At 41.9% G+C, this 17,032-nt stretch overlaps 1 pseudogene; it reads right to left on the minus strand.

Annotated features, from left to right (window-relative positions):
* Positions 1-10,377, minus strand: part of LOC108932719 (cholesterol 25-hydroxylase-like protein) — a 28,765-nt pseudogene extending 18,388 nt beyond the window's left edge.
* Positions 10,378-17,032: the final 6,655 nt, after the last annotated feature.

Consider the following 17,032-nt stretch of genomic DNA (forward strand, 5'->3'; position numbering starts at 1 on the left):
ACACTATTTACGCTCTATTTTATGACATTCTGACTTTATTGCACAAGTTGATTCGTTGAACCACGGCATGTTTCTTACAGTTCAAATAAGTTTAGTTTTTGGTGGTCCGCAGAGTCTAGGGTGAATTTTAGAACTGAATTATACTCAAAAATAGTTTGATCAATGTCTACGCTCGCTCGCTCGCTCACTCACTCTCACTCACTCACTCACACACACACTCACACACACACACACACACACACACACACACACACACTTTCTGAACCGCTTGTCCCATACGGGGTCATGGGGAGCCGGAGCCTAACCCAGCAACTCAGGGCGTAAGGCTGGAGAGGGAGGGGACACACCCAGGATGGGACACGAGTCCGTCACAAGGCACCCCAAGCAGGACTCAAACCCCAGACCCACCAGAGAGCAGGATCCGGTCCAACCCACTGTATTATGATAGCTGGTAGTCCACTGTCTTTTTATTTCTTAATCTGATGTATTTATTTTTCTTGCCTTAAGCCTGTGTCAAATCGTTCTGTGTCACTGTGTGAGAAGAGCGCTCTATAAAAATAAATTGAACTGAATTGAAATATCTGTTTCTACTCTAGCGGGGGTGAGGTGGCGCAGTGGGTTGGACCACAGTCCTGCTCTTCGGTGGGTCTGGGGTTCGAGTCCTGCTTGGGGTGCCTTGCGACAGACTGGCGTCCCGTCCTGGGTGTGTCCCTTACGCCCTGAGTTGCCGGGTTAGGCTCCGGTTCCCCGTGACCCCGTATGGGATGAGTGGTTCTGAAAATGTGTATGTGTGTGTTTCTCCTCTACATGTCTTCAGTACATCCAGATCCCTCAGTGTGGATTATTCATAATGCAAAAGTAAACTATCTCAGAACAATAAACAACAATGGAATTAGAAACAATATCACAAAATTATTCTTTAGCTGAGCAATGCTTTGTTTTGGAATTTCCTACCAGGGAAATAAAAAAAAGACAAATGCTACTTTTTTTACACACAAAAGTTTTTGGATTTGAGCTCTAGTGTATGCACTATCAGCTATACAGCAGACAAAAATCAAAAAAAATTTCACCACTTTTTATTTCTTTTTCCCTCTGTAGAAGTAGAGACAAACCAGCTGGAAACTGAAATTTCAGATGGAGGTCTTCTTCCCTACAGTAGCATACTCAGGAAGACAGTTTTGGGTGGTGGGCAGCTTTTATCTTATCCTGCATTTTCTTGAGTGTTCTGACAAAAGTAATTCCTGAGTCAAAAAAGTCAACAACAAACATACTAACATGCTCTAAAAATGTGTACATTCTCAGCAGACAGTAGATCATCTTTCTCTTCTGATGTATTAACAAGCTGTAGTTTGCCCTTAAGTTGCGAAATGAGTGCTGGACAATTTGGTGATGCTTAGACTGTTGTCTCTGTGGAACTTCACAAGAAAATAGTGGAGGAAGTATTTGCATGATGGTTTTACTGCTATCATACCATTTTAGTGTTAACAAGATGTTTACTGGAGAGCCACATGAACTTAAAGAGAAACATTTATTCATTTAGCTCACACTTTTCTCCAAAGCAACTTCCAATGTTAAATACTTACAGTTGTTTACCCATTTATACAGCTGGTAACTCCACTGGAACAATTTAAGGTAAGAATGGTGCTCAAAGGTACTACAGTAGGAAGAGGGATTTAAACTGACAACCTTTAGGTCCCAAGGCAATAGTGCTAACCTCTACCAACTACACAGTCCCAAAGCCTTCATTTCCAGGGAGATGGAGGAAGGTGTTTGAAAAAGTGTCAATGTTTGCAGTGTATTGCCTAGATTAAGACATGGGCAACAAAACTTCAGAAGATTGAGTTGCTCAGAGGGTGGCATGATGGTTGGGTGGGTTCAGCCAGTGCCTGCTGTGGTGGGTCTGGGGTTTGAGCTCTGCTTGGGTGCCTTGCAATGGACTGGCGTCCCATCCTGGGTATGCTCAGCCTTGTGCCCTGTGTTGCCGGGTAGACTCTGGCTCGCTACGACCCCACTCAGGGCAAGAGCTTCTTGACAATGCATAGAGTTGCTGAGAGAACAGTAGAGAAGACAGAATGTAGCCTTGTAGCATTTACAACAGTTAAGATGCTTATGGAAGAATTTAACTGCAAAATATTAAGGATGTGATGCATTCATTTATTAATATAGCAGAAAATGTGACAATGCTGAACTTGGCTGAAAAAAGTGTACTAAATGAAAAGATACATCTAAGATGTATATGAATGTGTACTTTTACTGAGGGTTGGTTTACAAAGACACAATGCATTTATCTAAGCAAAAATGTGATGGAATCATATAAGACCTATTCCTGTCATTGCTTCTTCCATAAACAGTCACAATATAACATACTGAGCCACATATAACATAGTGAGTCACATATAACATTGAGCACACAGCACAGCATCCATCATCAAAAAGGCCCATCAACGTCTCCACTTCCTCAGGTGTCTGAAGAAAGCCAGAATGTCCACTACAGTCCTTACCACTTTCTACAGGTGTGCTGTGGAGCCCATCCTCATAGGGTGTATTACATCCTGGTGTGGCAGCTGCTCCATACAGGACAAGAAAGCCCTACAGAGGGTAGCCAAAACAGCTCAGAAAATCATCGGAACACAGCTATCAGCAGTATAGGACACCTACCCCACATGCTGTTGCAGAAAGACAAAATGAATCATGGAGGATCACAGTCACCCTGCATGAGCACTTTTCTTTTCTCTGCCCTCTGGAAAGCAGTTTAGGTCTATTCAAACCTGCAGTGCTAGGTTCAGGAACAGCTTTTACCCCATTGCTGTAAGAGTGTTCAACACTCACTGATGTGCCACCTCTTGCAACTAGAATTTGCACTGATCCCTCTAAGCACATCACTTGCATTGTCACTTGTAAGTATTCTGGCTATTTATTATTATTTCTTGTTATTGTTACTAGCATTTTTTTGTGTAGTACTATCTATTGTGTTTCTATAGTCTGTGGTAAAGTACTCAAGCAAGAATTTCATAGTACTTTGTACACGGTACTTGTACTTATGACAATAAACCTCAGACTTGAACTATAAATGCATGCTTTTGCCTTTTAGCTATTTATGGAAACAGTGCATTATGTTTCAAGTCAAGTGCTAAGACCATTTCAGCTTCATCTTTGAATAACTGTATTGCTCCACTCTTGGATCTGGCTCACTTTAAAAACTGAATATACGAGTAACACACTGAAGTTATAAGGTAAAGCTGAATACAGTAAATAGTTAGCTACAGTACAAGACCTAACTAGGTTTTCTACATGCCTTACAGTGCCGTGAAAAAGTATTTGCCCCCTTCCTGATTTTTTTTTTTTTTATTTTTTTGCTTGTCACAGTTAAATGATTGAGATCATCAAATTTTAATATTACACAAAGATAACTCGAGTAAATACAAAAATGCAGTTTTTAAATGATGATTTCATTCATTAAGGGAAAAAAGCTGTCCAAACCTACCTGGCCCTATGTGAAAAAGTAATTGCCCCCTAAACCTAAAAACTGGTTGTGCCACCCTTAGCGGCAACAACTGCAATCAAGCGTTTGTGATAACTGGCAATGAGTCTTTCACATCGTTGTGGAGGAATTTTGGCCCACTCTTCTTTGCAGAATTGTTTTAATTCAGCCACATTGGAGGGTTTTCGAACATGAACGACCTGTTTAAGGTCGTGCCACAGCATCTCAATCAGATTTAAGTCCGGACTAGGCCACTCCAAAACCTTAATTTTGTGTTTTTTTGAGCCATTCAGAGGTGCACTTGCTGGTGTGTTTCGGATCATTGTCCTGCTGCATAATCCAAGTGCACTTGAGCTTGAGGTCACGAACTGATGGCCGAACATTCTCCTTCAGGATTTTCTGGTAGAGCGCAGAATTCATGGTTCCATCAGTTATGGCAAGTCGTTCAGGTCTTGAAGCTGCAAAGCAGCCCCAGCTCACTACCACCACCATGTTTGACTGTTGGTATAATGTTCTTTTTATGAAATTTTGTGTAAGTTTTACGCCAGATGTAACGGGACGTACACCTTCCAAAAAAGTTCAACTTTTGTCTCATCAGTCCACAGAATATTTGCCCAAAAGTCTTGGGGATAATCAAGATGTTTTTTGGCAAATGTGAGACAAGCCTTTGTTTTCTTTTTGGTCAGCAGTGGCTGTCGCCTTGGAACTCATCCATGGATGCCATTTTTGCCCAGTCTCTTTCTTATTGTTGAATCATGAACACTGACCTTAACTGAGGCAAGTGAGGCCTGCAGTTCTTTAGATGTTGTTCTGGGTTCTTTTATGAGCTCCTGGATGAGTCGTCGTTGCGCTCTTGGAGTAATTTTGGCAGGCCAGCCACTCCTGGGATGGTTCACCACTGTTCCAAGTTTTCTCCATTTGTGGATAATGGCTCTCACCGTGGTTCGCTGGAGTCCCAAAGCCTTAGAAATGGCTTTGTACCCTTTCCAGATTGATACATGTCAATTTCTTTGTTTCTCATCTGTTCTTGAATTTCTTTAGATCGCGACATGATGTGTTGCTTTTTGAGATATGCTTCACTTTGTCAGACAGATTCTGTTTAAGTGATTTCTTGATTCAACAGGTCTGGCAGTAATCAGGCCTGGGTGCAGCAAGTGAAATTTAACTCAGCTTTCCAAAAAATGTGGTTAATCACAGTGCATTCATAATTTAACAAGGGGGGGGGGGGGGGAATTACTTTTTCACATGGGGCCAGGTAGGTTTGGACAGCTTTTTTCCCTTAATAAATGAAATCATCATTTAAAAACTGCATTTTGTATTTACTCGGGTTATTTTTGTGTAATATTAAAATTTGTTTGATGATCTCAATCATTTAACTGTGACAAATATGCAAAAAAATAAAAAATCAGGGAGGGGCAAATATTTTTTTCACAGCACCGACAAATGTAGTGGTGGGCATTGTTTTTGGGAAGACATAGATACCAGATTGAGTGCAAAAGTCATGTAAATGCTGATGGACTATCACGTCTACCATTAGATAGATGGTGATGATGGAAATCCTGCAAAAGGAAGCACTCCCCTGGATGTTTTTACTCTTGCTCAGCTTGAGAGTTCCCCTGTGACAGCTGAAATGATTCAGAGGGAAACCAGGAGAGATCCAACGTTGTCCTGAGTGTACACAGCTACTCAAACTGGCTGGACTGTAGAACAGAAAATGCAGTTCCCGCAGTTCTATCAGCGCTGAGATGAAACGACGCTAGACGGATGTGGGGATTAAGGGTCATTATACCTCCGAAGTTGTGAGCTCAAGTCTTGGAAGAGCTTCATGCTGGTCACCTAGGTCACCTAGTGGTGAAGATGAAATCACTCGCTACAAGTTTTGTATGGTTGCCAGGAATCGATCAGCAGATCGAGTAGCTCGCCATGCATTGCCCAGGATGCCAATAGGGTCAAAATATGCCAAAACCTGTACCGTTGCACCCTTGGGAATGGTCTGCTGTGCCGTGACAAAGGATTCGTGTTCACATTGCAGGACCTTTCATGGGCACTACATTTCTGGTGGTTGTCAATGCATGTTCAAAGTGACCAGAAATGCTTAGCATGTCTTCCACAGCCACTGCCCAGACTATAACAGTGCTGAGAGAACTTTTTGCGAGGACTGGTGTCCCAGATATGCTTCCCTTACAGAAGTCAGGGCCAGAGGCTTCCGGGGTATTAGAGTCCATTTTCCTGGTGGAAGTCACTGAGGTAGTTGGAAAGCTCCACAGTGGCAAGGCACCGGAGATGGATGAGATTTGCCCGGAACTGCTTAAGGCCCTGGATGTTGTGAGGCTGTTATGGCTGGCAGGCCTCTGCAATGTTGCATGGACCTCAGGGACAGTGCCTTTGGATTGAACTGTGGTGGTGCTCCCTATCTTCAGGAAAGGGGACCAGAGAGTGTGTGCTAACTCTCGGGTGTCACATTTCTCATCCTCCCTGGGAAAGTCTATGCCAGGGTGCTGGAAAGGAAGCTCCGATCGATAGTTGAACCTCGGATTGAAGAGGAACAATGCAGATTCTGTCCTGGCCGTGTAACAGTGGACTAGCTTTTTACCCTCTCACAGATAATTGAGGGGGTATGGGAGTTTGATAATTCAGTCTATATGTGTTTTGTGGACTTGGAAAAGGCTTATGACCGGGTTCTCCGAAAAAAAATTTGTGGAAGGTGCTTCGGGAGCATGGGGTGCTAGGGCCACTATTGTGGGCCATTCGGCCTTTGTACACACGGAGTGACAGCTGTGTCCGCATACTTAGCATTAACTCAAACTCATTCAGTGTGGTTGTTGGACTCCAGCAAGGTTGTGCTTTGTCCTCATTCCTGTTTGTGGTTTTCATAGACAGGATATCAAGGTGCAGCCGAGGTCAGGAGGGCATTCTGCGTGGGGGCTGGAAGGTGATGTCTTTGCTTTTTGCAGATGATGTTGTCCATCTGGCACTGTCACACGGATGCCTCCAGCATGCATTGAAATGGTTTGCAGCAGACTTTGAAGTGGCTGGTATGAGGATCAGCACCTCCAAGTCTGAGTCCATGGTTCTCTCAGAAAAGGATGGTATGCCCCCTTCAGGTAAGGGGAGAAAATCTGCCCCAGGTGGAGGAGTTTAAGTATCTTGGGGTCTTATTCACTAGTCAGGGGAGAAGGGAGCGTGAGATTGGCTGCAGACTGGGTGCAGTGGCAGCAGTAATGCGGCGCCTCCCTTTGGGGGTATACCAGGCACGGCCAACTGGGATGAGACCTGGAGGTTGGCTCAGGACCAGCTTGACAGATTATATCTCCCAGTTGGCCTGGGAGCAGCTGGGGAACCCCCAGGTTGAGCTGGAGGAAGTTGCGGGGAACTTATCTGGGCTGCTCCGCTCTCTTTATTGCCACCGCGACCCTAATAGGACAAGTGGGTAAGAAAATGAATGGTTGCATGGATAACTAAAGGTGTGACCTCCTACTGAGGTCTTACTGATCACAGGTACTTTAAGGTAACCTGCATCCAATGAACGATGATTTCATCCTGGGATATTACAATCAATAATCTCACAATGGTAAGCTGGAGCAATGCTATGTACTGTGGTCAAAAGTAGGATTTTATAATTGACTCTAAATGTGACTGGGAGCCAATGATTTAAGTACTGGTGTTATATGGTCATACTTCCTAGTTCTAGTGACAATTCTCGCAGCAGCATTTTGTACCAACCGCAGCCTGGATACAGTGTGGTATGGAAAACACGATAATAAAGCATTACAGTAGTCTAGCCTGCTTGAAACAAAAACATGAACCAATTTCTCAGCATCCTGTCTACACAGGAATTGCTGTAATTTAGCTATGTTTCTTAAGTGAAGACAGTACAACTTAGTCAAAGCATTTACTTGAGATACAAATGACAGCTATCTAACAGGACACCCAAATCCTTGACACAATCTGTACGCTTGAAACTTATACCATTTGTGGTAAAAATTGGTGTGATTTTGTCAATAGTTATCATACTGTGTGATCACTGTATCCTGAAACATACAATATTGCGTTTTTTTTTTTTTGTAGTCATTCAAAGTTGTTAGTTAACAATCTCTGATTTCTCTGTATTTTCATGTAAATGTATTTAGCCCAGGGAGGGGGTGCAGTGGCACAGTGGGTGGGACTGGGTCCTGCTCTCCAGTGGGTCTGGGGTTCGAGTCCTGGTTGGGGTGCCTTGCGACGGACTGGTGCCCCGTTTTGGGTGTGCCCCTTCCCCCTCCAGGCTTACACCCTGTGCTGCCAGGTTCGGCTCTGGCTCCCCGCGACGCCATATGGGACAAGTGGTTTCAGACAATATATGTGTGTGTGTATTTGGCCCATCCCACTCCTTGATATACAGAATCTGTATAAATTTATAATAAACTGTAGTTTGTAAAAAAGTAAAAATTATTAAAAATTTATTCAAGTTCTTGAGACCTTATCAATCTTAATTATTATGCTCAAAAAGGACAAATGTTTATGTACACAAATGCTTTTAAGTATTTTTCCAGTAAGAAAGTAATTTATCTCTGGTTGTAACACCAATCATATATACATTTTCTGAAGCATTTCAAAAAATAAGGAAAAATAGTGAAATGTTAATTTTTTTCCATTTTGCAAACTGAGTCTGCTCTTAGGTTGTCATGTTATTTCTGGGAATATAGGTGAATTTGGATATGGTCTCAAATCCAGCTCAGTTTGTGCAGAATTTGTATGTCCTCCCAGTGTTCATGTGCATTTCCTCTACGCTCTGGATTTTCCTACAGTCTAAAGACCTGTTTCAGGTGAATTGTTGGCTGTAACTTGGCCTTAGTATCTGCAGGTATGAGGGAATGAGTGTTTGAGATTGCCCTGTGTAAGACTGTCATCCTGTCCAGATTATATCTATGCACTGATTTTTCCAGAATAGGCTCTGGACCACCTCGACCCTACATCGGGCAAGCAGTTATTGAGAATGGGTGGATGATGGATGGATATCAAGCTGTATTATGCTGCTGATTTTTTTGGTGGTGTCTTAGCTGCAGGTGGCTTTGATTTGACAAAACACACACACACTGTCTGAACCACTTGTCCCATACGGGGTCACAAGGAGCCGGAGCCTAATGTGGCAATGCAGGGCAAAAGGCTGTAGGGGGAGGGGACACACCCAGGACAGGATGCCAGTCCATCGCAAGGCACCCCAAGCAGGACTTGAACCTTGGACCCACTGGAGTCCAAGGTTTTACATATTAGATGCACACATTCTAACTGTGATATGGTAACATACTGTATTACTCTATATAAAATACAAAGTGGAAAGTTCAGGTTCACTTCAAGAATTACCCATAATTTCAATACAATTCAGCATTACCATTTAATAAATAACAGATCTTTGTAAAGTTTATAAACATTGAAAAAATGTAATTAAACCTGATATTTTAGTGTATCTGCTGTTTAGCGTATCTGCTTTTGATCGCAGCTGTGCAGGTCTCCTGTAAGAGTATAAGGTGCCAAATAGTTTGTCCCAAAGTGTAAAGCATGGTGCATAATTGTACGTAAACTTCTGGTGATGGATACTGTAGTGTACTGCTCCTCCATACAGTCCAAATGGAGCCAGTCTTTGAGTGGACCAAGGGAAGTCATAGCCAGAGTGGTCCTTCATCAAGAGCAAAATATTTAACACATAGAATAGAATCTCTGTTAGGGGATGACAGCAAAGCAACATGGGGTTCACTGCTGCAAAAAAACCCCATGCACAGAGTCTCCCAGGCTCCAGCATTTTCCGTGGTGAAGGCAAACATGGATGTGTACTTGTGGTGGACCCTGTGGAAAGTGTTGTATAGCCAGGAGACATATAATGAACCAAATGCCAGACAAAATCCTGGAAGTCAAAGAGCAACAGGCAGGCTGTCAAATCTCAGGTGAGTTGGAGGAGACCAGGAGCTTCGGCAGGGTAGATTGCCAACCTCAGATACCAATGCAGCAGGGTCACGGGGAAGATGAACACTGTGGTTGTAGAGAGATCACTTCAGACAGCTTCATGTCAAGGTCCATGAGGCATATGTGAAAACCTGTATCTTGTACTACTTCAGAAATGTTACCTTACAGGAGAGAATGCCCAAAACCACAAAATATAGACAGAAGCTCAGGTAGAAGGCAAGCGAAAACAGGACTGCAAAAAGGGAGATTTAAGATACTCATTATATATTCAAATATAGTCCCAGAGTTTCTGCAGCATCATTCTACTGTGAAGCATTACATCACATTACATTTACATTACACTTATTTTGGAAAACGCCTCCAATGGCAAAGCGACTTCCAATGGATACTATGTAGTGTTATCAGCCCACACACCTTATTCACCAAGGTGACTTACACTGCTAGATGCACTACTTACAGCACGTGAATCTGAATCAAAGAACAAGGCAGTTGTTTCCAACTGTTTATTTTAAGCTCTGGCTAACCCACCAAATTTAAACGAGCACTTAATTCTTTCACCAGAGAATGGAATGATTTCCTTATTATCCCACTTCAGACTCCTTTACACACCACAGTAAGGCACTTAGAGTGCCTGTATTTATTTATATTTACATTTACATTACATTGATTTATTTAGCTTTTCTCTAAAGCACAGATTTTCATAGCAGTTTTCCTAGTACACATTATTAAGCACATTAAACACATACTGTAGCTGTCTACAGAAATAAGAGTTACACATTAAATATATAGATACTCATAGCAGTTGCTGTTCGATATATTTATGTAGATTTAAAGAGGTCAGGGCAGAAATGGGTCTGGAAAAGATAGGTTGTGCAACCCTTCTTCAATGCTGGAAGGGATTCAGCAGTCCTGAAGGAGAGAGGGATTACTTTCTTCATTTGGGGGCCAGGATCCATAGGCTTTGAATTCTGGACCCCCTCTGAGTGGGTCAGGCAAGTGAGCACAGATGGAGAATTGCAGCACTCCTGCTATGGTGTGGAAACTGATCAGGTTCTCTAAGTATTTGGAGTGCTGATTCTTTGACTGTCTTATAGGCTCTTACCAGAGTTTTGAACTGGATATGAGCAGCTACACAAAGCCACTGGAGACAGATGAGCTACGACATTTTAATAATGAAAGTTTTCCCACCAAGTTTTGTGAATTAATGTACAGTTATAAATAATACTGAAATTACATAGTCTTATTATGTATTACTTCCCCCCCAATATTTAGCTGATGCTTTTGTTCAAGGCAGTTTACCATGATGCGCTTATTGTTCTAAGCTACTTACAGTTAGTTACCTATTTATAACTCAGGACATTTTTACTGTATCAGTTCAGGGTAGGAACCTTGCTCAAGGGTACTGAAACATCACTGCAGACTGAAAACCTAGTCTTCAGACCACAAAGCAATGGCTCTAATTGCTACCTGCTACTAAGTTGTAACAGTGGAGGGCCACTGAGCCAATCTTGGAAGAAATTTGTATATTGTCACATTGTTCCAAATGATAACACGCATAGTCTCCTCTAAACCCCCATGGTCTGTTTTTTTTTTTTTTGAGCTGTGAAAATATGGTGCTGAAGTGTGCCTGGAAAACAAGATGGGTTATATGTACAAAGTAGTATGGTGACCTTTCAAGATGTCATGCACTGCTTGCCCTGGCCAGGAACATATAGTTGTTCAGTGAATGATAATGATAATGTTTCATCTCATTAACTTCATTCTGTTAAATTTACCTCAGCTTTATTAATGAATATGTAATCATGGGGAATAATACTTGTATTGTTTAATTACTGAAGTAAACATATAAACCATGATGAGGAAACAGCAATGGGAAACCTACTTTTCATGTTGCATTTACTCTGCTCAATAAACAGCAGTGCTCTAAGATAAATGTAATACTCACACAGAGGTATGGCATCTCATTCTTGCTTTCAGTATTGCTCGCAAACAGAATATAACAGATTTGAGAATCAGGTGATCAGTTTCGAAATCTGGATTTCAGCAACTGAAGTGTAAGGCAGTAAACAGTTTGGATCTGACATTTTTCGTGTGGTATGTTTTTCTGTATTCATTTGACATATTGAATGTCATGGTTTCGCTTTAACGAGGATGGACTCGAGCGCAGAGTTTCGTGAAAAGATGTTTAACAAAGCCAAATGTAATCCAAAAAAAGTCGTGGGACAGGCGTAGGTCAGGCGATCAGCAAACGTAGCACAGACGGCTAGACAAAGAGCGTGACCAGGAAATACGAAACAAAGGTCGATATCGGAAAAGGTTCGCTGTAACACTACCGGAGAGGCAACAAGGGTAACCAAACAAGGTTCCACATCCAGGCTTCCTCGGCGTCCCTCTTTATACTCGTTTCTGTTAGGAAAAGGCAGGTGTCACCAATGTGCTGGCTGCGAGGGACGTGACATTGAATCACACTTTTTTTTTACACAACAGATTTCAAAACTACAAAACTGCTAGATTATTGTATTGTGTTTATTGACAATATATTCTGAAAAATCAAGCACTCACAATTACATTGAACATCAAATCATTAGATCGTTGATTAGTTCATTTTTTCACTTTAAGGGCTGTATGTATTATTTCTTAATATCTCATTATTGGTTTATGTATTTAGAAGTTTTATTATGTTTCACACACATCTTTGACTTTACAGTAAATCTTATGATTAAGAATCACTGAGTAGGAATTGTAAACATGAAACAGATTAAATGAACATCACAGCAGATTTCCTCTCTTTAAACTGTGGAGAAAAACCTTTGTGAGTGATGGGAACATCTGTGGCATACTTCTGCTATTATTACTTCACAGGCCCCAGTGAGAGCCTGGAGAACTCCTACCCTTTCATATTGTTTCTACACATACACTTTTTTCTTTTTTTCTTTATTTCCTTTCTTACAAAAAAGGTAGGAAAAGAGAGCAGCACGAGAAAAGACCCGATTTCAAAGTGTAGTTCGGACGAAAACCACTGTAGAATTCTGTGAAAAAAGAATTCAGTATACAGGAGAAAAAATGGCAGTACAAAAAATAAACAGCACAGAAGAACAGAATATTGTTTCCCACGGTATAGCATAATCGTATGACAGTATTGCAAAACTGTTTACCGTAAAATACAAAAATTCACAGTATAGTTGTAGCTTGCAAAGAAAATGCATTTTTCTATAAATCTTTCAGACTGAAATATTTAGACTTAATTTAGGATATCTTATGATGTCAGAATCATGTAGCTGTTAACAAATTGTGAATATATTTGAAACAAAAGAAAAAACTTTTACCCAAATGTTCTAACTGTGATTCCTCCATCCAACTGACACTCTCTATTTAGTTTAATCCACCAGTTTCATTATTCAGTTTGTCATATATTTTTGCATTGTATGTCAAGATAGTTTGTATATTTTCTACTGATTTAAATCAATTTGGGGGATGCAGTGGCGCAGCGGGCTTGGCTGGGTCCTGCTCTCTGGTGGGTATGGGGTTTGAGTCCTGCTTGGGGTGCCTTGTGACAGACTGGCATCCTGTCCTGGGTGTGACCCCTCCCCCTTCAGCCTTATGCCCTATGTTGTCAGGTTAGGCTCTGGCTTGCTGTGACCCTGCTCAGGATGAGCGGTTTCAGACTGTGTGTGTGTGCATCTTAATTTAGTGTGTTTTCACCTTGATATGCAGGTTTATGATAAGCCTGAAAATATGTGGTAATTTAATGGCAGGGTTAACATTTTATAATCACTGAGTAATATAACCCTTTGCAGTAACTCTGAGTCATCCAGTAAGACAATGATCTCAATGAAACAAGCAAGTAAACGTCAGAATGGCTGAACTGAACTAGAATATTCCATTACTTAGTTTAAGTCATACCCTGAATCCGGCAGAATTGTTGTGGAAAGACCTGGAAAGAGCAGCTTTTGCTCAAAAGCATGCAAATAGAGCAATTTATTTATTTATTTTTATAGAGCGCTCTTCTCACGCAGTGACATAGAGCGCTTTACTCAAGCATAAAGCAAGAAAAACAGATACAAACAAAGAAGACAGTCGACTAATGGCTACCATAATGAAGAACTTATTATAGAGCTATAATTATACCTACTGGACACCGGGAAAGGAACAAAAACTCCCAACTGAAGGTTGAGGAGAAAAAAATTCTGGGGTCCATGGGCCAGTGGTTGCCCACCCCTCCTGGGCATTCTAGAAAGTAACAGTTTGTAAGCCAGTGTGCAACAAGTAATAATGATAATGTTGATAAATGGCATCTTGGATTCCCAGCTCGGCACGGAACGTCTCGATCGTCATGGCAGATGGACATCATCCTCTGTCAGCACGGGATTTGTCTGTCACCACCGGCCAGCCTCCTCAGGTCTTATGTAGCGAGATAGTGCTCAGCGAGAAGGTAGAACAGAGTAATTTATTACTTAAGTAAATTTAATATGCATTTTTATAAAGGTGATAAACAACCAAGGCAGGAGGAATTACATTATGAGGTGGAATGCCTGAGTGAACATTATTGTTATTACTTTTATTTTTTATAGAGCGCTTTTCTCACGCAGTGACACAAAGTGCTTAAGTCATGTAAGTCTTTAGTCGGGATTTGAAAACAGAAACAGACGGGGCATTTCTGACAGTAACTGGTAGACTATTCCATAGTTTAGGTGCTCTATAACTAAAGGCGCAACCTCCTACTGAGGTCTTACTGATCACAGGTACTTTAAGGTAACCTGCATCTAATGAACGAAGATATCGTCCTGGGATGTCAAAATTAATGATCTCACGAAGGTAAGCCGGAGCAATGCCATGTATTGCCTTATAGGTCAGAAGTAGGATTTTATAATCAACTCTATAAGCGACCGGGAGCCAATGCAACGATTTAAGTACAGGTGTTATATGGTCACACTAGTTCTAGTGACAATTCTCTCAGCAGCATTTTGTACCAGCTGTAGCCTGGATACAGTCTGGTATGGACAACCTGACAATAAAGCATTACAGTAATCCAGCCTGCTGGAAAGAAAAGCATGAACCAGTTTCTCAGAATCCCGTCTACAAAGGAATTGCCGCATTTTAGCTATGCCTCTGAACTGAAGGAAGCACGACTTAGTCAAAGCATTTACATGCAATCAAAAAAGGTTTTGCATATAGGAGTAGGCCAGAACTGTTGTGATGTGATACCATGGTCAACAGCAATAGAAGGCATTTAGTTGCAGTCATTGCAGCTAAAGGTGTCACAGTTATGTACAGTGAAGAAGTAGTTACTGTTTCATACCTACAATTACACAAATGATTTCGCACACTACATAAAAGACATAAAAATAACACCTTTCCTCTTTTGGGCTATATTTGTATACTAATAGAACTTAATAATAGTAATCGCCTACTAATAGGGTACACGTAATATATAGGATTGGGCATAATAGTAACTAATACTCTACCTGTTAGTGTTATAAATGCCCTGTCTGTATCAGTCTTCAAATCCAGACTAAAGACTTGCATGTTTACTTGGGCATGTCACCACAAAATGTAATTTCATTTGGCTGTGTTTTAGTTTTTCCCACCTCTGTATCAAAATACATATTAAATGTATTTCTTTAAGTTATAAATTACTAACCATTTCTTCTTGTTGAACATTGTTCCCCTAAAATAAGCCCTGAGGAGGCCGGCCGACTGTTACAGAAGCATTCCATGCTGACTGAAGATGACGACCAACCACCATGATGGACAAGACATACTTTGCTGAACTGGGAAATCAAGCTACCATACAGCAACAATGCCAGTGTAATCTGTAAACTGACTTAGAAGTCCTATTTAATCTTGAATGATCAGGAGGGATGGGCAGCCACTGGCACCTGGACCCCCAGACGTATTTTTTCTCCCTCGACTTTCAGTTGGGAGTTTTTTGTTCCTTTCCTCCATGGCCAGTAGGCATACTTACAGCTTTATGAAAGCGTTGATAATGTTTTATGCTAGTTCTGTAGTTCCTTTGTTTCCTTGCTCTATGCCTGTGTTCAAGCTCTGTGTCACTGTGTGAGAAGAGGGCTCTATAAAAATGAATTGAATTGAACTGAATTAAAAGAACTGCAGAAAAGACCTGCTAAAATTTAATGTCAAAAGGTGCAAAAACAGAGAAAGTCGAATAGGTGGCAAATGCTTTTTTCTCAGCATTATCCATAAAATACACACAGGAGGCTGAAACAGAATTTATCCTGAGGTCACACTGCCATCTTCAGACCTAATAGTGCATTGCGGCTATAGATACCCTCTGTTCTATCCACAATATCACACACACACATTTTCTGAACCGCTTGTCCCATACGGGGTCGCGGGGAACCGGAGCCTACCCGGCAACAGAGGGCGTAAGGCTGGAGGGGGAGGGGACACACCCAGGACGGGACGCCAGTCCGTCGCAAGGCAACCCATGCGGGACTTGAACCCCAGACCCACCGGAGAGCAGGACCCGGTCCAACCCACTGCGCCACCATGCCCCCTCCACAATATCATTTTAACATTATTTCTTGTTTAAAGAACTAAATAATGTTGTAACAATGTGACTTTTACCAACACATATAGCTGTAGGCTAATCAATTCTTAAAATGTATATTCTTATATTTACAATCATTGTGTTGTATATTTTCCTGAAAAGCCAGAGGGGTGCTAAGCAGACTGGCTTGACATGCAGGTCCTTCAGAAAAAGGGGTCCTTGGACTGAAAGCATCGTTTTTTCTCCATATGACCATCAACATCTCCTGCCCTCCCACCCCTTGTTACTCAAACTACTCTAAGGATCTGTGAAGAGGATATATGCTGGGTCTTCTAGAAACAGAAGACAAGGAAAGCACCAGGCCCTGACGGCATCTCTCCTGCCTGTCTGAAAGTCATCTTCACCTAGATCTTCAACAGATTACTGGAGCAGTGCAAAATCCCCTCCTGCTTCAAATGCTCCACCATCATCCCAGTCCCAAAGAAATCCAAAATCTCAGAGCTAAATGACTTCAGACATGTTGCTTTGATATCTGTGGTCATGAAGTCTTTTGAGAGACTGATGTTGGCCTACCTGAATGACATCACTGGACCCCTGCTGAATCCCCTCCAGTTTGTCTAGAGGGCAAACAGGTTAGTGGATGATGCAGTCAGCACAGGACTGCATTTTCTCCTGCAACACCTTGACAGACTAGGGACTTATGCAAGGGTCCTATTTGTGGACTTCATTTCGGCATTCAACACCATCATCCCAGACCTCCTTCAGATCAAACTGATGCAGTTTTCTGTGCCCGCTACCATCTGTCAGTGGATCACCAACTTCATGACAGGCAGACAGCAACTGGTGAGGCTGGGGAAAATTCACTTCCAGCACCTGCACAGTCAGTGCTGGTGCTCTTCAGGGATGTGTGCTCTCCCCACTATTCTTCTTCCTGTACACAAATGACTGCACCTCCAAGGACTCCTCTGTGAAGTTTGCAGATGACACTACAGTTAGCCTCATCCAGGATGGTGACAAATCTGCATACAGGAGGGAGGCTGAACACCTGGCTTGCTGGTGCAGTCGAAACAACCTGGAGCTGAACACGCTCAAAACAGTGG

The sequence above is a fragment of the Scleropages formosus genome, chromosome 4, assembly GCF_900964775.1.
Source record: "Scleropages formosus chromosome 4, fSclFor1.1, whole genome shotgun sequence".
In the NCBI taxonomy this organism is placed as follows: Eukaryota; Metazoa; Chordata; class Actinopteri; order Osteoglossiformes; family Osteoglossidae; genus Scleropages; species Scleropages formosus.